The sequence below is a fragment of the Ascaphus truei genome, chromosome 4 (assembly GCF_040206685.1).
Source record: "Ascaphus truei isolate aAscTru1 chromosome 4, aAscTru1.hap1, whole genome shotgun sequence".
NCBI classification, from domain to species: domain Eukaryota; kingdom Metazoa; phylum Chordata; class Amphibia; order Anura; family Ascaphidae; genus Ascaphus; species Ascaphus truei.
In genome coordinates, this window is record NC_134486.1 from 203,771,797 (window position 1) to 203,796,982 (window position 25,186).

The 25,186-nt window shown below is 38.2% G+C and overlaps 1 protein-coding gene across 2 annotated transcripts in view; it reads right to left on the bottom strand.

Moving 5' to 3' along the window:
• Positions 1–19,189, bottom strand: part of CHRM3 (cholinergic receptor muscarinic 3) — an 83,771-nt gene extending 64,582 nt beyond the window's left edge. For both annotated transcript variants that reach the window (XM_075596756.1, XM_075596757.1), the window contains exon 1: positions 18,531–19,189. The gene's annotated coding sequence lies outside the window, so the exon portion shown is untranslated. The remainder of the gene's footprint in view (positions 1–18,530) is intronic.
• Positions 19,190–25,186: the final 5,997 nt, after the last annotated feature.

A 25,186-nucleotide genomic window follows, 5' to 3' on the forward strand; every position in this document is an offset into this window, starting at 1 on the left:
ATCAACTTCACAAAACCTGTTTGGACGGGCCCCATACATGTAAGGGCCCCCGATGCTCGTCCATAAACCCCTAGCTTACTTTCTCCACCATCCATGAACGCCGATTCTCATCCGGAAACCCCCAGTTTACCTGCGCCAGCACCCTTCAATCCGATGCTCATCCGGAAACCCCCAGCTTACCTGCTCCAGCACTCATCAACACAGATGCTCATCCGGAAATCCCTAGATTACCTGCGCCAGCACCCATCAACGCCGATGCTCATCCAGAAACACCCAGCTTACCTGCTCCAGCACTCCTTGCACCAGATCCAACTCATTCGCCCGCATGCTGAATTTTTTCAGTGGTGTCGAGACCACTGACAACTCTACAGAGCAATACAGGGACTGAATTTAGGCCAAGATGGTGCGTCTTTTGGCGGCCATGGAAAATATGGATAGGTGCATGGGTGGCATGTGTGTTCGTCTGGATAAGATTGAGAGGAACATCGCGGGGATCTATTCTTTGCTTGGACTCCCTGCCCCTGTATGTACAGTACAACGCAGGAGCAGGAGGGTGGGCTGGAGGTGCCTTATTCCCATGGAGGAACCACATACCCTCTCAATCCCCCCCCCCCGTGCACCCTCTCAATCCCTGGATTTGAACTTCACGGCGCCAACACCAAGCACACCATGGGCCCCCCCACGCTCACCCCCTCCATCTGCAGAATATATGTATGCCCTTGTGGTGGAGGAGATGACAACCCCGGTAAGGCCATGACAGGAGGAAAGCATCCTCCCAGACCATCTACCGCCGCCCGCTGCCAGAAGAACACCCGCTCCAGCGCCCAGGATTGTACAGCTCCCAGACATCATGCTGAGAGAACTGCCCCAGAGCATCCGGGATAAATTCAAGATCAGATGTGCTTGTCTACCACAAGAATATGCCCAGTTCATCTTTAAACACCACGCCTGCTTTGAGCTATACAGCGAGTGGACCCACAATGTCAATTTTTATGGCAATAAAGACAAGAAGGCTCTTCCTACAAATTTAAGGAACGCAATTATGGAAGAAGCGCTATTTTAATGTTACCACTGGTATTGCTAGAAACGTGAGAGACAGCATCAATGGCCTTTTGAGGCATACAAGGGCTCTTCCCTGGAGCTCCATCGAATTGTTTGATGACTAATAATGTTTTTAATCTAAATACTGTAAAAAGATAGTTGATTGTTTTAAATTGTTTCATTGCTTAATGTTTTTTTTTTTCAATTTTACAGTTTAACAATGGACTGTACTGGAGGCATGGTATAATAATTATTTTCTATTTCTGTTTTGTATTTTACATGTCTGGAGCTGGGCGAAGACACCCTGCAGGAAAAAAAAACCCCTTTGTGCTGGAAACTCTCTCAACAATACTACCAGGTAAAACACAGTGCTCCAATCCATGCATAACAAATCCCTTCCCCCCCAAACCCCCCCAAAACCTAATGTATTGTAAACTTCTAGTCATACTGTGCTACAGTGTAGTAGCACATGCAATGCATGCTTTGTCTCCTCCAACCCCCCCCCCCTCAGAAAATAGAAAATACTGTTTAACAATGGACTGTACAGGCAGCATGGTATAATAATGTTTTTAAATTTCTGTTTTGTATTTTGCATGTCTGGAGCTGGGTGAATGTAAAAGGGTTTTGGCTGCACACCACAATATAATGAATACATACAGTTTACCGGTGCTGCTGGTTCAAGGAAGTACCTGCCAGGCAAATTCCAATGTACACTGAGGAAATAAGAGAGATCCAGCGCTCCACGGATTTCAAGATAAATGAATTTATTGTGCCACACGACGTTTCGACCAACAGGTCTTTTTCAAGTGCCTAATCACGCTGGATCTCTCTTTTTTCCTTGGAGCTGGGTGAAGACACCCTGCAGGAACGCCCCCCTCCCCCCCTTGGTGCAGGTTACACAACAATACTGCCAGGTAAGACACACTGCTCCAAACCATCATAACAAATCCCTTCCCTCCCCCCCAACCCCACTAAACCTAATGTAAACCTCTAGCAAAACCTAATGCTTATTGTTAGCATGCATCATGTTGTTGGATACAATTTGATTAGGGCTTCTTTTAGCCGAGGATACACAGTAACATTTTCCCCAATAGAACATAACATTGCTTTGGTAATACTAACTTGAAAGTCTAACACTTAGTATACTGTAGCAGCAATAATACACACTGGTTGAACAAGTCCTGTATTAGTAGCCAATTACAATAAATCAGTGATTCTTGGCGCACAGTAGATCATGCTGTAAACTCTATATAAGACGCAGGCATACTTTAACCATAATGTACGGTGCGATTGATAATATAGAATATTGTCTCTGTCTTTCCAGACTCAGATGTCCAAGAAGTAGCCACTATTACGAAGAAGAAAAAGACAATATAGTCAATTTTGAAGAAGAGGCGACGTATTTTTGTATTATTCTTTTTTCCTTTATTCTCCTGTACAAATAAAAAAATCTAGATACACTAATAACAGTACTGTACAACTGTCTAGCACAGTGGTTCCCAAATCCAGTCCTCAAGGAACCCCAACATTGCAGGTTGAAAAGCATACCCCTGCTTGAGCACAGATGGTTCAGTAAAAAATGATTGGGTCTAGCAGATACAGTATCTTGCGACTCAGTGAAGAAATTACATACACGCATGCGCATAAATATGATGACACGCATATGTTTCAACAAGGTTCCAATTTGACATACACGCAAGCGCATAAATGTGATGATACGCATATGCGCTTCAACCAGGTTCCAATTTGACATACTGTACACATATGCACATAAATGTGATGACACGCATATGTGTTTCAACAAGGTCCCAATTTGACATACACGCATGCGCATAAATGAGATGACACGCATATGTGTTCCAGCCAGGTTCCAATTTGACATATACGCATGCGCATAAATGTGATGATACGCATATGCGTTTCAACCAGGTTCCAATTTGACATACTGTACACGCATGCACATAAATGTGATGACACGCATATGCGTTTCAACCAGGTTTCAATTTGATATACACGCATGTGCATAAATGTGATGACACACATATGTGTTTCAACCATTAGATATACCGTACACGCATGCACGGAATAAATATTTTATATTCGGAAGAAGAGGTTGACGTTGTATTTTTGTATTACTCCTTTTCCCTTTATTATCCTGTACAAATACAACATTTAATTCGTTAAAAATACTTTTTGTTATGTGTGCTCATATTTGTAATCTTCTACAGTTAAAGGATTTGTGTATGGCTAAGGAGCCTCAGAAAGGACTTCTTTCCCATGTACAGTATATAGTATGAACTCGTAACGTTTATCTTCAAATTACAATTACACACACACACTTGCAAAAATACACAGCAATAAAAGACAGGTTGAATTGCACTTAGATTTTTAGATTTTAAGACAACAACTTGTGATCGCCCACTTGAGTTTCTCAACGGTATTGCAGACAACTCTAAAATGCCATTTTCTACACCTGATAAAAACACTAGTAAACACGCGTCTCAATGCGGGAAAGTTTGAAGAAATCATGCGACACAACCTGGGTATGCCCAGGAAAACAAATTGTGAAATGTTCGGATAACGGCCAATTCATCTGAAGTTGTTAATTAGATTTAAATTCTGTGCAATTAATAGATGAATTAAACTCACAGAAAAATACCTACACACCCCCTACATTCTTCACACGATATCCTCCTTTCCTCCCACCTTACTACCTCCTCTCACTTTTGGAAAATCTCCTGTGGGGGACGGGATAAAGCAGTGCTCTGCCTGGGAGGAAAAATTATGGGAGCCGGATCGCAATGAAAAATATTTATTTGGCTGTCAGCAACATTTAAAATAGAGATGTAGAAACCTCTAACGTGTTTCGCGCAATTGTGCGATTTATCAAAGAGTAATGTTCCTCATTGTGAAGTGAGATTAAATAGATCCGTCAGACCGGATGCTCAGCCATCCATGCTTCACCAAAAATGGATCCTCACTAAATGGAAAACCATTAAGAATTGGTAGAGGTATAGTGGTGGCACCTCAAGAAATACAAACATATACTATAACACATGAATAGACATATCAATGCATCCATGCGCAAAAAGGAAAACAGGAAATCTCACAAACAATTTGCAGTCAAAGTAAGTGTAATAATAATAATAATAATAATAATAATAGAACAACAATTTATTAAATAACCAAAAAGTAAATTAACTAACATAAAGTTGACAGTACGTAATTAAAATAAATTAAAATGATTAAAAAAGAATAATTAAGTATAAATGTACAAGTCTGGAAATAAGATTGGGAAATCATTCCCTTATTGTTGGTAGATTTAATATTTGTAAAGACAACAAATTGATATTTTTATTGTTATTGTCCATTTCAATTAACTAACCTTTCTATAACCTAAGTGGAAATTTTTATGATATATTTATATGATATCAAATTGATATATTATATCATTGTTAAATAATCATAACTATAATTAACAGTTGATTGTCCATTTTGATCAATAGTGGACATAATGGAATATTACATATATTATGTCTAGATATTTCTAAATATTTCCTGTGTGGAACAAGGTTATAAATTAATCATCTCAAACAAATCGAGGTGGACTCAGTCTAACTGATATTGGAGATGAAGTAGAAATGAAAGATTATTGTAAAATATATATAATTCCAACAGAAAATGTTTTATTTTCCAATCAATATTTAATCCAGTGGGAACCAAAGCTGACAATGTGAAAATCAAGAACATCTCTCTCTGGTTGAGGATGTCTGCCGATCACCTATTCTGATGGGCAATGGAATATGCTTAATCCCACTGAAAGTAAATATTTTTAGATCACTTTGTGGACATTCAGAACAATCTCTAGACACTGGAAATAGTCAATCTTTTTTCTTTATCGACATTATATGCTCCATTATCCGAATTTTTAACGATCTAATGGTACGTCAAATATAGTTCTTGCCACATCCACAGCTGAATATGTAAATCACAAACTTCATATTTCACATGTAACGGAGTGCTCACCACAAACAGGGTGTAACCGAGGGAGCCGAGGTGGGGATTGACAAAAAAACAACATCCAGGTCATGGTAGCTGGGTCGGGGTTGGAGAGGTCAGAATGGTAGCAGATACTTGACATAGTCAGGGATGGAGAGTTGCGGATCATCGAGGTTACTTGCCGAGGTCGGGGTTGGAGAGGTGCGGATTGTCGTAGGTACTTTGCTGTAGTCGGGGTGGGAGAGGTGCAGATCGTCGTTGGTAAGCCGGGGTCAGGATTACAGAAGACCAATGTCAGACAAGACAGGATGTGGATACACGACACAAATGCAATATGCAAGGAGGCAGGAATTGCAGTCAGCACTTCGCACCAATGAAGTGTTATGCTCAGCCAATTTGCCAGAGGAGATGGTCCAATGAGCTGCAGGCTGGGATGAGACTCACCAGTATTCCTCACTGAGATTGGCTGGTAAGATGTCAGCAGCAGGTGTGGGGAATAGCCCTGGAGCCAGGAGATGATTAGGCGCGTGCATGCGCCGACCGCGCATAGCATGTGCACGCTGCACGTCGGTGACATCACCGCGCAGACATAGCCTGAGGCGGGACCAGCAGGGATGGTATTACCTCCAACACGGAATCCGTGCACGCCCCAAGGCTTATGGCTGGTATCAGCAGATGTGCGAGACGTGTCGCAGGCGGAGGGGGAAGCGCGGAACCTGATCACGGGTTGGGGTAGGTGGAGACCATGCCGAGCGCGCCGCAGATCACGGATCCTGACAGCACGTAATGAATGATTTTATCTGTCTATTTTTGGTCACAGCTGATGTTACACGTTTTATGGATTTAGCATAAATACAAATGCTACAATGACCATATTTATGAAAACCTAGAGATGGTGTAAAACCCCTAGTCTGAAAAGTTTGTGATTTATAGAGACTTGGAGATATTTGTATTAACAGGGTTCTGGCTTTCTTAAAGACAAATCTCATTTTTTTTTTTTAAACAATGGAAGTGAGATCTTTATCTAGTTTCAGGACATCCCAATGTTTATTGATTATAGATTAAATGTCATTAGCATGTCTGCTATGTTGAGTGATAAAATATCATGGCGTCTCTACACCTCTGTCTTCTTGTTGGGACTTCCTTTAAGTAGATCAGCTCTCTTAGCAAAGAAAACATTCTCAAAAGCAGTTTGAATTTCAGTTTTCTTATAACCTCTCTGCAAGAATCTGCTAGCAAGTTCCCTGGATTGTTCAGTAAACAACTCCATATTTGAACAGACTCTCCTCAATCTTAAAAATTGACCCTTTGTTATCCCTCGAATGAGAGATTTGGGATGGGCACGGGTGGTCTTAAGGAACAAATTCCATGATTTTTTTTTACGGATGATAGTAGTCTGAATGGAGTTGTTTATATCAATAAAAAATGTTACATCTAAGTAATCAATGTGATGAGCATGAGAAATATATGTAAAATGTAAGTTATAATTATTACAATTCAGGGACACCACACATTTATCCAAAAGTGTAGTACCTCTTTCCCAAACAAAGAAGAGACCGTCAATGAATCTATGATAGAATTTGATGTTGTGACGATAAATGTTGGTGTCACCATAAAAGTGCGTGTTTTCCCAAAATCCCATAAATATATTTGCATATGATTTTGCAAATGATGTGCCCATGGCAGTGCCTTGTAATTGTAAGTAGTAGTGAGTGTCACATAAGAAATAATTATGTGTAAAAATAAATAATATTGATTCAGTGATGAAAGTGCTATGTGCTGGTGGAATGTGTGAGGTAGCTAGGAAGTGTAATTGATGATAGTGTATAATGAAGTGACATCTAAGGTGACCCAAATATAGCGTGATGACCAAGTGAAATCCAAAAGTGAATTAATTAAATCTGTGGAGTCCCTGAGATATGAATAACTTGTGGACTAATGGCTGGAGAAAATGGTCCACATACCTGGATAATCCATCTCCCAAAGATCCTATACTTGATATGATAGGCCTGCCCGGTGGACATATCATGGATTTGTGGACCTTTGGGAGATGATGGAATATTGGAATTGTGGGATTGGCGGCAAATAGGAAATATCTTTCTTTTTCATTTAGTACTTAGAGTATAACTCCTAAGTCTAAAGTTTTCTCACTCTCGCCTGCAAGACTTCTCCTGTACTGTCCCCTCTCTCTGGAATTCACTACAATATACCAGAATTTCCCAATGATATCTCATAAGGGGAAAAATACATTTCTTTCAAAAATTGGTAATCAGATTACTCTCTGGATCAACATCCTTACCATGTTTACATAATTGGTATATCCCTGTATACTTTTCCTTTCTAAAAAGCTGTCCAACTTTTTTTTTTTTAAGATATCTATTCTGTCTGCCATCACAGTCTCCATGGGTAAGGAATTCCACATTTTAACTGCCCTTACTGTAAAGAACCATTTTCCTTTGTTGCTGGTGACATCTATTTCCTGCAACCTTAAGGATTGACCCTGTGTCGATTTGTACTGCCCTTGGGATGAATAGTTCTTTTGAAAGCTCCTGGTATTGTACCTGAATATATTTGTATATAGTTATCACATTCCCTCTAAGACACCTCTTTTCTAATGTAAATAAATGTAATTTAGCTAGCCTCTCCTCATAAATCAGATTATCCATCCCCTTTATTAATTTGGTGGCTCTTCTCTGTACTTTTTCTAGTTCCATAATGTCTTTTCTATGGAGTGGTTCCCTAAACTGTTGTTAAGACCCATATTCAAGGTGTGGTCTTACTAATGCCTTATAGAGGGGCATAATTATGTTTACTTCCTTTCCATCCATTGCCCGTTTAATGCAAGATAAGATCTTGTTTGCCTTTGCAGCTACTGCATGACTTTGGACACTATTGCTAAGCCTGCTGTCTACAAGCATTCCTAAATCCTTCCCTATCAAAGATACTCCTAATTTATCCCCTTTTAATTTGTGCGTTGCCTGTTTATTCTTATTTCCCAAATGCATAACATTACATTTATCTGTATTAAACATTCTCTGCCATTTACCTGCCCACGTTTCCAGTCTATCCAAGTCCTTCTGGAGAGAAATTACATCCTGCTCTGATTCTACTGCCTTACACAATTTAGTGTCATCAGCAAAGATGGAGACTTTTCTCTCTATGCCAACCTCAAGGTCATTAATAACCAAGTTTAAAAGCAGGGGACCCAGTACCAATCCCTGAGGTACTCCATTCACAACTTTAGCCCCACCTGAAAAGTTCCTTTTATGACAATTCTGTTGGCTATCCTTCAACCAGTTTTCAAACCGGGTGCAAATATTTTTTACTGAGTCCAATTTGCTTAATTTTGAACAGTAACCTCTGGTATGGAACCATTTCAAAAGCTTTTGCAAAATCTAAGTAGACCACACCAACTGCATTACCCTGGTCAAAATTCCTACTTACCTCCTCAAATAAGCTAATAAGGTTAGTTTGGCATAACCTGTCCTTCATAAATCCATGCTGACTATTACTAATCATGTTGTTTCCATTAAGTATTTATGAATATTATCACATACTAAACTTTCAAGTAGCTTCCCCACTATTGATGTCAGGCTTATAATGTCTGTAATTCCCCAGTTGTGATCTAGCTCCCTTTTTAAATATAGGCACCACGTTTGCTTTACGCCAATCTAGTGGTACTGATCCTGTGGAAATGGAGTCCTTGAATATTAAATGTAATAGTTTGGCTATTACTGAACTTAACTCCTTAAGAACTCATGGATGGATGCCATCAGTGTCTGGTGCCTTATTTACTTTCATTTTTTCAAGCCGCCTCTGAACTTCTTCCTCGGTTAACCAATTGTTCGTTAATATAGAGGTTATGGCTTCCCCCTGTGCCACTAATATTACAATGGGTTCTTCCCTGATAAATACAGAGGCAAATCATTTGTTTAATACCTCTGCTTTTTCTTTATCTCCAATAATTTCCCTATCTCACAATGAAAGGATCCTATGTTTTCTTTTCTATTTTTTTTGTTATTAAGGTACTTAAAGAACTTTTTAGGGTTGATCTTACTTTCTTTTGCAATCCTTTTTCATTTTCAATTTGTGCTAAATTTACTGCCCTTTTGCAACTTTTGTTGCATTCCTTATAATTCTGATATGCCTTTTTCTCTTCTGACTTTAAGAATCTAAATGCCTGCCTCTTTGTTTCCGTTTCCTTCCCTTCCTGTTTATTTAGCAACTTTGATTTAGACTTGTTTCTTTTATATTTATTAGCCAAGGGTATATACACTGATAAGTGTGATTTACTAACACTGTTTTAAAGACTGCCTATTTATATCCACATAATTCCAAATGATTCCTTGTAGATTATTCCACAATTTATTAAAATCTGCCTTTCTAAAATTGAAAGTCTTTGTTGAACCCATGTAATATGGTTTTTGATAATTTATTTCAAATGAGGCCATGTTTCGAGAACTGTTCCCCAAATTTTCCAAGACTTGAATATTTGTTATTACATCTATATTGTTTGATATTACTACATCCAGTAGTGCTCCTCTCCTGGATTTGCAGCAGATCAGCCGGTTCCTTTGCTCAGTGGATTTCAGACGATCAATCTCAAAAAGGGCAAATCGTAAGATTGGCTGATTTTTTTTTAATTATTATTACCAATACACTCCACAGATTTTGCAATCCGTGGATGGATATGTAGATTTTACAAATCCGTCCATGGGTTGTACCTGTCCATGGGTTGTATACAATGTTTTTTTTTGAGGAATACACACGAATTAAAACCAACCACATCCGTTTGCAGATTTTACATGGCGGGACGGGTTGTGGGGGAAAAATGCAAGAAAATCCGGGAAACGGATGAACACATCAGTACTAATAACTAGCTCCAGCACTGTTCCAGCATCTACAGTGACCCATTAACGAGTACTGGGTCACGGAGACTGAGAAAGAGACACTGAGGGACAGTAGCATAGTGGCACACACCTTGGTTACTTATTGCTATATGTTTTGCTAAGTGGTATCTAAGGTCCTCTGAGGGCTCCTAACTGTGATCATTGTGTTGCCATGTGAATATAAATCTGTGTTGTTTACGTTTCTTGAATATTGTATGACCCCATCCAGTCTCTTTGCTTGCTGTTTAGTATCACTGGCATACAGCGGAGGTGGACTCAAGTCACCGCCTTAGTTTATACATAGATTATAAAAAAATAAATATATATATATATATATATATATATATATATATATACGTTTTAAGTTATGGTGGATGAAAAAGGCAACAAGAAACCTCCACCGTATTGCAAAAAAACATGCTGTGCTTTAAAGGTGTGTTAACAGCGAGCATTATCTTATATGGGCTCCATGTAACAATGGTGACACATTGTGTGCTCATTTGCATGTCATTTCCCAGAATCCCTTGCTGCAGTGGAAGCACTGTATGCTGTGAAAGGCAGGGTTGCAGACCTGCCTAAGGCACGTTCTATAGTGCAGTGCGCGTGCTACGCGGTGTGCACACGCGGAATTTTAGTTGGCTGACGTGAGTCAGCCCTTCTATACGAGGGCCGCACGGCATGGAGAGGGGAGCTGACAGGGAGCGGGGAAGACGGGGAAAAGAATCTTTTTGCGCCGCGACCGGTGCTAAATGTATGTATATGTGTGTGTGTATATATGTATGCATGTGTATGTATGTATATGTTGTGTGTGTGTGTGTATGTGTGTATGTATTTGTGAGTCTGTACAAACTTAATAAATATTTTATTTTTACCAATTGTTTTTTTTTTTTAAATAAATAATAAATTACAATTGCATACACACACACACACACACACACACACACACACACACACACACACACACACACACACACACACACACACACACACACACACACACACACACACACACACACACACATACACATACAAACACACACACATACAAACACACACACATACAAACACACACACAAACACTGTACCTTCCCAGTATACTGCCCCCTCTCACTTTATTTACGAAAAGCATGCGGCACGACAGTCCTAAGACATGTGAATGTGCTCACAAATTATCTTTTTATTTGCTCTCTCTCTCTCTCTCTCTCTCTCTCTCTCTATATATATATATATATATATATATATATATATATATATATATATATATATATATAGTTTTTATTTTTTAATCTAGGGAAAAGAAGAGGGGTTAGTGAGATTCTAAAAATGTATCCTAAGTCATATAACAAAGGAGTCATTTTGTTGCATCTTTTCATCAACAAATTATAAAGCTTGCTAAACCCATTAAGGTAAACTCCATTATAGCTGGAATCTATACTAAATGAATACAATTTTTTATTGTCCTATGGACTAAACTTGGTGAAATATGTGAAAGGGTCCAAAGGGTTAAATTAATGAATGAATGCTTTCTGTGATCCAGTGCAAAAAAAATTGCCACCACCAGTAACCCTTTTCCTGACTTACAGGTACCAACAGTAGAGCACATTTTCAAACACTTCCTGACCCAAGAAATCCTACATATGTCAGCAGGTGTAACAGGGATATATGCTGTCCCAGCTGGGAACCTTAAATATAATGTCAGTGCAGAAACAGTTCCTATGGCCTCAGGGAATTAATCTACACTCCGTCTTTCAATAGTTGTGCTGCTTAATATGCACCACTTACTTTTCACAGTGCACACTAATTTGATTAAATACCGTCCTTTCTCTGGCTCAATATACTGTAAGTACAAATATAGGATACATTATCTGTCGTCTAAATTTTCCATAGTTTGAACTTGATGGACGTACGTATGTATTTTTTCAACCTTATCTAATATGTAACTATGTAACCTTCCTTTGCGTCCACATCTTCCTATCCAATTCATCCTCTAGCAAATTCTATCATTGAGAAGAGTGTGGCTACAATGATACTTCAATAGAGAAGTGCAGCATGCATTCCTCTAATCACCGCTTTCTGCAGCTTCCGAAAGAGGAAAAAAAATTGTCTTTTCATTTACTATTGCTGCAAAAAAGCCTTATTATTTATGCTACAGTATGAATAAAACTCTTTATTCCCATATCCCATGTTGCTCCTGTTCATTAATGTTCAGATTTTAAACAATCATATTCGTGAAAAAAGGTAATAGTTAAACATAATAGTTCAATAAAAGAGACAATATCTTGTTTCTGTTCTGTAATCTCGGCATAAATTAAATTTCAGAGAATACATTGTTTGTGGAAAGACCACAGTGAAGATGTCAATAACATTTTGAATGCTCCTACTGTATGTTTTGACCTTCAGCCATTGTCAGGGGGTGTTTATTATGAACTCGTAATTCAGGGACTCAGGAAAGGTGAACCAATACAAAAACCCTGTGCTCCTCCCAGATAGACTTGCAATATATAGTGAGATTCTACATTTTGATCCTAAGCCTCATAAGAAAGGAGTCATTTTGTTGCATCCTTTGATTAAAAAAATATATTGAGCCTGCTTAACCCATCTAGATAAACGATGATAGCAGGTACCTATACTAAATTAATAATATTTCTTATTGTCCTGTGGCCTAAACTTGGTGACATTTTTGAATGTGCCTAAAGGGTTAAATGAATTAAGCATAATGTTTTCTATGCAATAAAAAAAATTAGCCACTGCCAGTAATAAGGTTCCCATAGCATTATTAAGGAAAACCGTGAGTGCACAAGTTAATTAGTGAAAAGTAATAATACATACACACATTTCTCATATTTCTGTCACTCATAGACACTCACCACCTCTTCAGTAGAGAATGAAGTTTAGACTGACACTGAGGTGTATTACACATTTTTGCTAATTGGAGAATTGACAAGTAACTCAGAACCTGAAAAGTGGGCCAGACATCTACTACTAAACTGGAGTTCCTCTTTATCTCCCCACATCTTTCCTCCCCTTGTTGCCCCGTCCCCTTCTTCCACCCCCTTCTACTCTCCCCAGAAATACGAGTTGTTTGAAGCAGTTTAGCCTTTTGCACTTTTCAGAACTTCTAGAATTCAGCTAGTTGAAGAAAAAAAATGTGAGTTTGGTCATTCCGCACGGAGTTGTAGAGCCAGAAAGAAACCGCTTCTAAAAAAGCCTTTTCCACACGGTTTGGATATGTGAGAAGAGGTTACAGAATAGCAAAGCATGCAAACCCACTTCTAAAAGTCAGTTTAGAAATTGGTTGTCACACTTCTGAGCTACGAGAATTGGACCCTATGCCTGTTAACCGCACTAAGGTAAACTCCATTGTAGCAGATACCTACACTAAATTAATAATATGTCTTATTGTCCTGTGGACTAAACTTGGTGAAATATGTGAAAGTGACTAAAGGGTTAAATTAATGAGGCATAATACTTTCTGTGATTCAGTGCAATTAAAAATTGGCAAAAGCCAGTAGGAATATTCCCTTAGTGAAAAGTTATAATAAGAACACTCATTTCTCATATTTCTGTCACTCAAAGACATTCATCACCTCTTGAGTAGAGAGTGAAGTTTAGACAGACAATGAGGTGTATTATACCTTTTTGCTAATTGGGGAATTGAAAAGGAACTCAATGCCAAGCAGATTCATGAATTGGTTTACTGGGCTAGGGATACCTCTGTGAGTAAATTCACATAGCTTAAACCTTGTAAAGTAGTGGTTATGGCTCAGGGGGCTGCATTACCGTAACTGCTCAGTTTTGAGTTTCCCTTCCTATTTTCAATGAAGTAGTGGGCCTGGCGGCAAAAGTTGGAGGTACTGTATAGTGTTGGAGGTCGTGACATTAGTGAATGTCAATGAGAGTTTTGAACAAAATCCTCAGAAAGTAATCTATATTATTGGCAAGTTGAAGAGTATAATTGGTGACTTTCCCTAAAGGACCGAAAAGTTCAGCTGATTGCTACTGATAAGAGACAGCTTGGCTGCAGCACCAAATTAGAACAATCCAGTTGTTCCCTGTTTTCTCTTGTCAGTCATAGCAATGCTGACATCACCCAAATTATCCCTGATTTTCATCCTAGATAAGCAGGATGGTGGGGTCAGAAGCTGTCACGGGAGACTTTTAACACCTTAATACCCAGATCATTTGATTGAGCAAAGCAAAAGATAAAATAAATTGTAATTTATTTACACAATGAACAGTTTGATTTACAAAATATTACGAAAATATATTTATTGGGATGGGGCAAAACGAAATCTTCCGTTCGTAAAACAAACTTCTCAGAAACAGAGTCTCTAGGTATAATTTCCCAGTAACGGGGATGCACAAACAGAGCTGCAAAACAGTCTTTGGCTAGGGGCGCTGCGCGCACCCCTTATTTCTCCTCTGGAGCTGATTGCTTAATTCTACCGCCATAGAATTGGTTTGGTAAGTCCTTAGTTCTTATGAACTTTACAAGCTGGATACAAATCTTGGGTACGATGTTACGACTTTGTACCGCACGATGAATCTGATTTCCCGATCGGCTGCAGGGATTTTTAAAACAGTCAAAACCCCTATCTTTAAGCTCTTCAGTCAATCGCTGCACAGGAACTAAATATGCCCACCTATCCCCAGGTTGCCAGTACCTTAAAGCACAGGGCAGAGGGCTTCTTAGTATGCTAAGGGCATGCGCAAACCTCACACCTTCACCGTTTAGCATACCAAACCAAGCCCCCTTTCCTGGCAACAGCTTGTCTACTTTGCCCGCACATCTAGACATCTGCTAGGATGAGGGTACTTGTATTTACCCCTTCCCGCTGAACACCTTACGATGTTAGAACCTTTTTAACTCCGGACTTTTCCAGACATCCTGGGACCATGTCAATGGGATGTCTTACAAGTCTGTGGCTAAATTGTGCATGACTCACTCACAGGCATTCCCTGCTATGCATCCTTAAAGTATGGTACTTATATTTAAGTGTTTCCGCGGACCCGGCTGCCTGAATGAAAACCCCCTCACACCTATAATGTTGGCACAATTAAAAGAGGGGGACTTTCATTCATCAATTTCCATATAACTTTATAAAAATTGCGGCATAACCTTTTTAAGGATTTTACTCCAGTAGCACGCAGAGCAAAACTCAGCGCTCTAGGACCTTCCTAGTCAAAGTTAGCTAAATGGTATGCGCTGTGCTGTAAGCTGCTGCTTTTTAAAACCATTTTTCCTTCGTGCGGGTTACTAGGAAACATGGGTACAATAACTCATACATTTAAACCATGATATTATTATTGCCACTTTATTCCTGGTGGGACACACACAGACATTTTTAATACAATTACAGTGTTACTGCCATTACTGGGTCGCAGAGCTGGCACTCTATAATTCCCCAATATGGCTCAGGGGCACCCAGCCGGGCATAATACCTTTATTTACTTTCCTGGGTACTCCCTCAGCATCACAGAAGCGCAAAGATATAGGGGCATATGTATCAAGTTACAAGTTGTGCAATGTTGGTGCAGGATACTATGAAGTGGTATGTGGGGAGGGGTTACACTGACTGTGCAAGCACATACTGAACACACAATGACATCACACAAAAGGAAGTAGTCAGAAGAAATCACATCCCTGGAGTCTACAGTAACTTTAAAGAAATAAATACAACATTATTATTGGTCTCAGAATATGGTAGAAATGTATCAATTACCTAGATGAAACCCCTTAAATATTTCAATGGAAATAGCTTGCCCCTTTAAGTGACAATATTATGCAGGGTTAAGTGGCATTTTCAGTGGACTGCAGAGAGAATATTGAATAATCTCTGCCCCCCGTAAAAAATAAAAAACTGTTATTTTCTAACCTTTCTTGAATGGGTACACGCACTCATAGAGCTATTCTCTCCTAGGTTTGACTAAATCGTTATAAAGGAAATATTACTCCTATTATACTTGACAGAGTGCAATCACAGTTAGAGATGAAATGATCTCTATAAGCCTGTTTATGAATCACAAGATATGCCTCCAGTGGTTATTAGATACAGTACACCTTACTCACTAGAACCATGTTCTGTAAATTGGAGAATATTAAGAACATATATACATTAAGACCATATTTACTAAGCAGTAATCTGCTATAAAGGTATCGTCCTTCGCTGGAAATCACCTTAAAGCTTCTTAGGGACAGATCGACAGAGGTCTGTTTACTCAGTGCTAATAACACATGGTTATCAAAATCATGAATGGACATTATTTTCCCTGATGTTTGCGTACAGTATATCCACAAGCTAATTACAGTATATGCAATAACAATCCCTGTTGTATATCTCATTAGCATATGCTTAACACCATGTTGGATTTGCACTATGTTGCGTTACGTTAAAAAACCATGACTCGCATTAAGCCTGTCCAACCTAAAAGTGGCATTACTCCCATCCAGGCCCTGAAATTAGAAGTAGAAAATGGTAATTTAAATAATTTGAATATAATTTGTACACCCAAAGGATCTCTGGTATTTCAGGTGTTTTCATTGTTTTTTATGGGTATCTCAACGGGCTGTTTAAAGGAGTGTATTTAAATTGTCATACCTCTCATTAAATCCCTAACTATAATGGACCTTTGTGGATATGTTAAGGGGAATACTTCTTTTGCATCGTATTAGCCCTAATAGCCATTACAAATAACGCAATGCCCTTTCCAGCCAAAGATGGCACTTACCGCTGCGTTATCAAGCTTTGAAGATACACTTAACTCTTAACCCGGCGTTAACTTACGTTAATGTCTCATTATGTTAGTAACAGACCTCTGTGTATCTGGGGCTTAAAGTCAATGGGCTGTAAATTGTTTTCCAGTGCCGGAAGGTGTTTAGAAGTAAAACTTTTTTGCTGGCACCTACAAAAATTTCGCTTACACAAATTACCTTCATGGTGATGGAAGTAGACTAACGGAGGAGATGTCATTGTGGGGACAAGAGGCCATCGGCGCATCTCATTGTGGGCAAAAGAGGCTGTCTCATGCGCAGAGGCATCTGACGGCGCGCATGCGCAGAGGCCTTTGGTACTCGGCGTGCATGCGCAGAAGCCTCCGGTACTCGGCACGCATCCTCCGGCGCACATGTGCAGAGGTGCTCGGCGTGCATGAGCAGGGGCCTCCGGCACGCATGCGCAGAAGCCTTGTGGACACTCGTGCGCAGAAGCAAGGAAACACACAGACACACACATATATATACACACACATACACACACACCCCTTCTTTGTGTTTTGTTAATCAAATTGTATTTTGATGTTTTTGATTGAATTAAAAACTTTTGAGAGTATAATTACAATTTATTGGCAAAACACAAAGAAGTTTCACTTAAAATGCGTGAGCTCGCCACACACACCCTTTTTTGGGGGGGGGGCAAAAGTCTGATTTGTAAATATAATATGGGCCATAATGTTTGTTGTTGCCATTTAATCTGCTACAATTTCCTGTTTAATTAATGGGGGCACTGACCTTTTCTAGATAAACACACTATTCTTAAATGTTTCTCGTTCTATGAGAACAAATAATGACTAATAGAGAATTTCACAGGGTTATATGTTCCCACAAAACCTTACTGGGTACACACTTCCCTGTAAACCTACCTGAAGGATCAAAACATGAAAAGAAAACTGAAAAATAATAGTGGGGGAGAAGGGAGGGGGAGAAATGGGGGGAGAATGGGGGGACGGGGTTGTGGGCTTCACTGGGTACACCATTTGCTCATGGCTTACTCACATTCTAAGAATGAGAAGCCATGACTGGATGTCATTTCTTCCCCTATTTTGCAAAGTAAGACAGAAGTACTGATTCCTAGAAATATATATTTGGGAAATAGTCTTCTTTTATTATATATGTAAAGGATAACTTAAAAAAGGCATTCCACGTTAGTATAGATCATATGCTTCCTTTTTTCCCCCAATACAATTGCACTTCATTAATTCAAATATGCTAAATAAAGTATAGTAATGTCGACTCTTATTATTATTCATTCACTTGGTGCAGATTTCCATTTATCTCTCTATTCCTTTTTTACATGTAACCATCCATTGTCTAACAACATGGAATTCATAATCAGGGCATGATAAGCATATATTCTATCTGTAATACATTGCCTTGCATATTAAGTTATATGTAGATTGTCTGTGTCTTTTTAACTGCCTGTCTGTGACGACTATGCTCCTATGTCTTCAAGTGTGAGAGTTGCAGGCTAAAGGGGGATCTGGTGGGTGCATAGAGCAGATAAATTCATCAAATTTAGAACACAAGACGTGTCCAGTCTGATGTGTATGTCATGTGAAGCTCAAATGATAAAGTAGGTTTCATTTGGGTATATAAAATTACACTAAACTGGAAGGCTCAAATATCCATAAGTGAAATGACATTCATTTCTAAACACAACTTTCTTTCTACATAAATCAATGCAATTTGTAATGGTCTCAAAAAGTGCAATAAAATGTTACATTTAATGTAATTAAAATAATAAATTGAAACAACATTTTTTTTCTCAAAATTTTCTTTTAAATGGCATGTACTGTACAATGGAAAAGCATGATAAAAATATTTACCTGATGAGGAAGAGTACATGTTCTTCAAATGATGTACCTTGTTTTTTTCACGGTGTAACAATACCACTTGTTGTCCATAAAACAACTTGCTTGCCCTATTCAAATTTGTTCTTATTCTTATCTTCGGTGTCGAATTGCTTGTGAATTAGGTTGCATTTAAAGGCAACCCTGCTGCTCGGTCTGTTCTCTGAAAGTCAAAAACTCCAGCCAAGCTTGGTCTCACAGGTACTCACATTGCGGTCCGGTAATGGCCTTTTTCTTCAATGTAGCTGCACAGGTAAAATGCTCAAAAAAACAACTTAGTATCCGAAGACTGTAGAGTAGTTTTGTCTCAATGTTCAGCATCTGATATAAACATTTCAAGAAAACAACTAAAATTGTTTTCAACTGAAATTATGATTCTCGTTAAGTAAAAAATCTTCTTAATATTAAATTCCATGAAAAAATATCAATAATCCTTCCACATGTCTCCCACAGCCTATTTCAGTCTTTCAAATACCATAAAGTGTTCAGACCGCAGATACGGTAGATGTTGTTTGTAAAAAACAAAACAAAAAACAAAGAGACTACCCCAACATTATAGAGAGATTGAGGTATGATGCCCTTTTGTATAACATGCTTTATGGAAATCGTGCACCTGCAGAAGTCTACAGTATATGTTTTTTAGAATGAGATTCCTTTAGAAGACATATATAGGTCATCATTGAAAAATTGTAATTTAATATCCACTAGATGGCAGTAAAGATATAACAAAATAAAATAATGTTTTGCAAAATATAATTCTCATAATGCTTTTTTAATTAACAATGCTAGCTATTATTGCGGTATCTAAGATAAAATGTTCCTCCAGTTACTATGTCCCTATCTTTTATTAATGAAAAATAAACACACATTAAGGAGAACTGAAAGATAGTAAAAGTTACTATTTACATTTTACGTAAAATGTCTAAAATGTCTTACTGTAAAAGAGATAAGAAAACATCCTCTGAGATGCAGATTTTCATTAAATTGGCACCTGTATCTATGGAAACCTACAGATTTCACTATAAAAATGCAGCAGATTTCATATATTTTATATATATATATATATATATATATATATATATATATATATATATACACATACGTGTGTGTGTGTGTGTGTGTGTGTGTGTGTGTGTGTGTGTGTGTGTGTGTGTGTGTGTGTGTGTGTGTGTGTGTGTGTGTGTGTGTGTGTATGTGTATGTATGTATGTATAAAAGTGCCATATAAGGCACATATATATACAGTGGTCGACAAATCACCAAAAAATCTACTCGCCGAACAAAAAAATCTACTCGCCACCTAGTACCACACGTGTGCTGCTTGGGCCAATAGGAGCTCGCCACGATGTTAAATCCACTCGCCCGTGGTGTGCAAATGTAAAGGTTTGTTGAACACTCTTTATATATATATATAAATATATCTGTATGCTCATCTGCATGTCTTAGGCAGGTCTGCAACCCCGCCTTTAATATATATTATATATATATATATATATATACATACATATATACAGTGTTCGACAAATCACCCAAAAATCTACTCGCCCAACCAAAAAATCTACACGCCCCCTAGTCCCGCCCCCAACCCTGCCCCTATTCCCGCCCCCAACCCCGCTTTAAAATAAAATATATAAATAAAATATATTTAATAAATTCCTAGTCAGAACAACATTCGTTTTTGACATAAATGAATTTATTGTATTACATTGTACTACAATTAGTCCTTGTTACGTGTGTGTGTGTGTGTGTGTGTGTGTGTGTGTGTGTGTGTGTGTGTGTGTGTGTGTGTGTGTGTGTGTGTGTGTGTGTGTGTGTGTGTGTGTGTGTGTGTGTGTGTGTGTGTGTGTGTGTATGTGTGTTTATATATACATCTTGATAAAAAAAATATTTTGTTGTGCAGAACTGAATTGAAGTTACTATAATAAATATATAAAACAATCAGTATAATGCTTATTTGTATTATTATTACTACCAGAATCAACCTGTGCAACAGTGTAGTACTGTTTATAATAAATACAGTGACATACAGATAACATGTAAGTAGAATGGCAAATAGTAACATCATGATAAAGGTGACCTTGCCCTTAGAAGTTAGCAATGCAGAGATAACAAAACAATCCATTAAAGAGGTAGTTCAACATAGGACACAAAAAATACAAAAAAAATGTAATAGCTTTTTACAAAGACGCATGCGGGTGCGGATACACCAATACAGCTTTTTACAAAGGTTCCATTATCTTCAGGGTCCTTTGCCATACTGCCTGAAATAATTTTTCACTTTTTGCAAAAAGATCTCTCTGCTATTCTCATTAAAACATTTCATGATATTTGGCTAACTCTCTTTATGCACAATTTTCTTATGAAAATCAAGCACTAATTTGTATGCAGGTTTCAGCTATAATGATAACATGTAAGTTAACCACGTCTGATGTTTCAATTGGTTGCTGAACCACATGCTCTGCAAGGACATTTTATAGAATGGTGCAACAGGCCTATAAAAGACTCCACCAATAGTATAACTCTTTAGTCAACACCCAGGACAGCTGTAAAGAGCTCTCATACCAAAGATAAGACCACAAAACTGGAGATAGAGAAAGATTATATAATCACAGGGGCTGTTCTTCAACTAGCGAGGAGGATGGTTTGGCTTGAGACAAAAATCTCATTAGATTTGAAATAGCCCTGTAGATCAGACCTTATTTGTAGCCAAATTTTTTGTTTTTCTTTTATTATTTACCTTTCTGATGGATTTCATTTTTGTATTTTTTGAGGAGGCAAGATTAAGTACACTAATTGGAACAGGCCATTTTTGCAGGCTGAATAATGTATTTGGTATTGTTTGACATTAGCAAGAAAAATTACAGAGATGGCACTCAACCAGATTCCAAGGGTTATCAAAGACCAAGATTACGACCAAAAGTATGATGGGAAGATGAAATCTGAATTTTTTTTGGAGTATATATATATATATATGTGTGTGTGGTTCATACAGATGTAGCAAGACTTCCTGTTCCCATGACTGTGGGTAAAAAAGGTAAATGCCTTTGCACTTAACTGCTAGCCGTGGCCCCATGACCGTGACTGCCCAGTGGTGTCTTGCAACTACTGGGATTTTTAAAATTAATGATAGGTGATGCTAGTGTGTAGTTATGCTAATATCAGTGTATTCTGAAGTTATTGCTATGGTCATACACATTCTGTATAGTACCATATAAGAAAAGCGCCAGTTTTTTAAAGACATCCATAACCACCAATTCTTCCCATACACTTTTTCAATGCTAGAAAACTAAAGACACTGTCAAGATTCCCTCCTGCAGTAGTCCTCGTAGACCTGTTGTTGTGCAAAGAGGAGTTAAGTTCATACTCAGGGCTGGTAGTAACTAGAACAGTCTATGAGGCAGTGGCCATCTTAGTTTGGGTATAAAAACCCACCCAGTCTGCTAGTTCTTTAATGGTCAACTTTTTGTTTACAAATCAGCTGTGTTTATTCTCTGTTCCCTTGTACTTTCTTTCTCTGTTCTCTTTAATCTGGCTTCTAGTTCTCCAGATCTACAGGTACCTTCTTGTTTTTGTCTTGTTATTCCTTTTGCATTATTTGCCCCATGCGTTTTGTATGTCCCCTTACCATTGGTGTTGCATGTAGAACTGCAGTCCTTGCAGTTAACTTTAGTTTATCTTGTTATTCCCTTTACACTACTTACCCTATGGTTTTTGTTTGTACCCTTAGCTACCATCGTTTTTTTGTGCCTCTGCACATTTTGCAGACTCGATTTTGTTTTCCCAGTCTTATTTACTTTAGTGAAAAAAATGTGATTGCAACGGCGCTTACTTATAACAATGTCCTAAAAAAGTGAAATATGTGTAACAATGTGTTTAGAAGCAAATGACAGAAATAATATCTATAAATTCAATTACAACGTGAACTGTGATCTATTAGTTAATCATGTGATAAATCCACCACCCAGTGTAAAAGGTGCTAATAGAAAAGCTACTCAAAACCCTTGTAAAGACTGTTCTCTTAGTCTTTTTGATTGCAGAATTCCTCAAAGATTCAGGGGAGCGCCAATGTTCACGTGATTATATGAAAAATAAAAATAAAGGCAACATAGTGTGATACAGTCTCAGTTCTTTCTTTCTAGTGAAAAAGGTAATCCACTCAAATTTTCCTTTCAAAAATCAGGCATTACAGAGACACTCCTCTCTCTGTTTAGAGCAATGAACATGAATATCCACAGGTGTAGACCCCTTTCACTTATTTCTCCACCACCGCACGAATACCCAGAAATAATAAGAAATACCAAAATTGCGCAATAACGTCTTAAAATGTATTGGAGATCATCACAGATAAAACATATGGCTATGCACTCACATAAGGAATAATAGGTACAGTCATTGTACGAAATCCTGATATATAAAGCAATTCACCGGTACACAGTGTGTTTCTTCCCTCTGCTTCTCTGCTCCCATCAACGTCACATCCGGTTGACGCAGGGCTGTGGGCGGAAGTGCTGTAAGGGGGATCTCCGGCTGCCAGGACTTCGCAACTGTGACTTGCACAGACTGGATGCTGAACACAGGATTCTACGCGTTTCGTCAGTACGACTTCTTCAGGAATCTAGTTGCCCTATCACTGCTTAGCATATTTATAGGCACAGAACTTGTGAATTAATTAATCACTTAATTGCAATCCATATGATAAAAACTTGATGGTAATTGATGGTAATTGTTACGCAACTACTCATTACATAGTAGTGCTCCAAAAAATTTATTATAACACACAATGGTATAAAAATGACAATCTATTTAATAAACATGAATGTTACATAATTAAAAACATTTAAGAAATTTTCATTAAAAGTTTTTTAATACAAAATCTACTACTAGTAAAATAATTTAATATTGACATACATTACTACATTAATCTAATGATTCAAACCTGGGGGGGAGATAGAAAAAGCAAAATGAGTACTTTATAAAAAATAGTGCAGACAATCAATACAGCAAGCAGAAGAGATGCTTATCACGAAAAAGCTCCTATGTCAATGCTGACATTTAACCCCTCTGGAACCAGCATTTGGAGTCTATGGATCCAGTATGTTTCACGCTGGGCCAGAAGGGTTAATCTGTCACCACCTCTCCAGTGAACAGGGACATGCTCTATTCCTTTATATGTTACCAGTGTAGGATCTGAATGGTGGTAAATGCCAAAATGTTTGGACACCCAATGGGTTAACAAATTTTTCTTAATATTCCCCATGTGTTCCAATATGCGGACTTTAAGGGGTCGTGATGTTCTCCCCACATATTGTAGGCCGCATGGGCACTCCAATATATACACTACATATGAGTATTTACAATTTATATACTGGTTGATCTTAAACATTTCATTCGTTATATTTGATTTAAAAGTACATTTTTCCGCACTTTTTTGAACACAGGCTTTGCACGAAATGCAACCGTAAAAACCAATTGGTTTATTTAACCAAGAACCACTATCTTTTTTCCTTTTCATGGTAGTGGGGGCAAGCAGACTTTTCAGATTGGGCACTTTTTTAAAAATGACACAAGGTTTCTCTGGAATGTGGCCACGTAATACAGGGTCATTCAAAAGTACGTGCCAGTGTTTAGATATTATTTTCTTAATCTGAGCAGACTCTCTATTGAATTCCGTAATAAAAGACATACCATATTTCATATTGTTGGTTACATTTTTTCTTTTACTTGTTGTAATTTTGGGCTGAATGATATCACCTCTTGGTACTGATTCTAATTTCTGTATAGCTTTATTTATAATATTTTCTCCATATTTACGTTCCCTGAATTTTTCAATTAATATCTCAGATTGTTCTAAGTACATATTTGCATCTGTGCAGTTCTGTTTGATGCGTCTCAGTTGGCCATATGGGATGTTATGTATCCAGTTCTTATCGTGACAACTTGTCTCCAGGATAAAATTATTTGCATCAACTGGTTTAAAGTGTGTTTTCGTATTTATTCTCCCTTCTTTTACATATATTACTAAGTCAAGGAACACAATTTCGTTTGGACTAGTGACTGAGGTAAATTTAATGTTCTGATTATTTTCATTCAATCCAATCAGGAAGGAGTCAAGAGATGATTGATCTCCCTGCCATACAATCACCACATCGTCAATGAAGCGCCGCCAGAGGACCAAATTCGCCCCGAGCCCATGCTGGGGCCAGATGGAATTATTTACTTTAGTGTAACATTAAACCATACCATTTTTTTTTTATTTCTGTCTCCAGTCTTTTGTGGGTTTCCATGTTAACTCTGACAACAACAGACAAAGGGGCCTAGTCTAGTAGCCGCGATGAGTATGTTGCTACATCGCAAGGTTTGGCATGTTCTTGCAAAACAGTTTGTCAGTTGACAAGTTCTCCAAGTGCAATCGGGCCCAGCTGCATAGAGAGCTGCACAGAGAGAGCCGCCTCACCCTGCACAACTCTCACAGGCTGATCCAACTACCCTCTACCCCCAATAAACATTAAAAAACACAACAACCCTAACACCCACCTCCTCTACCCCCAACAACCCCCCAACACATACAGTAAAGTAATGGGCAAAATTACTATACTCCAGATATGGATAATAGTGCATTTGCCCATTCAAAAT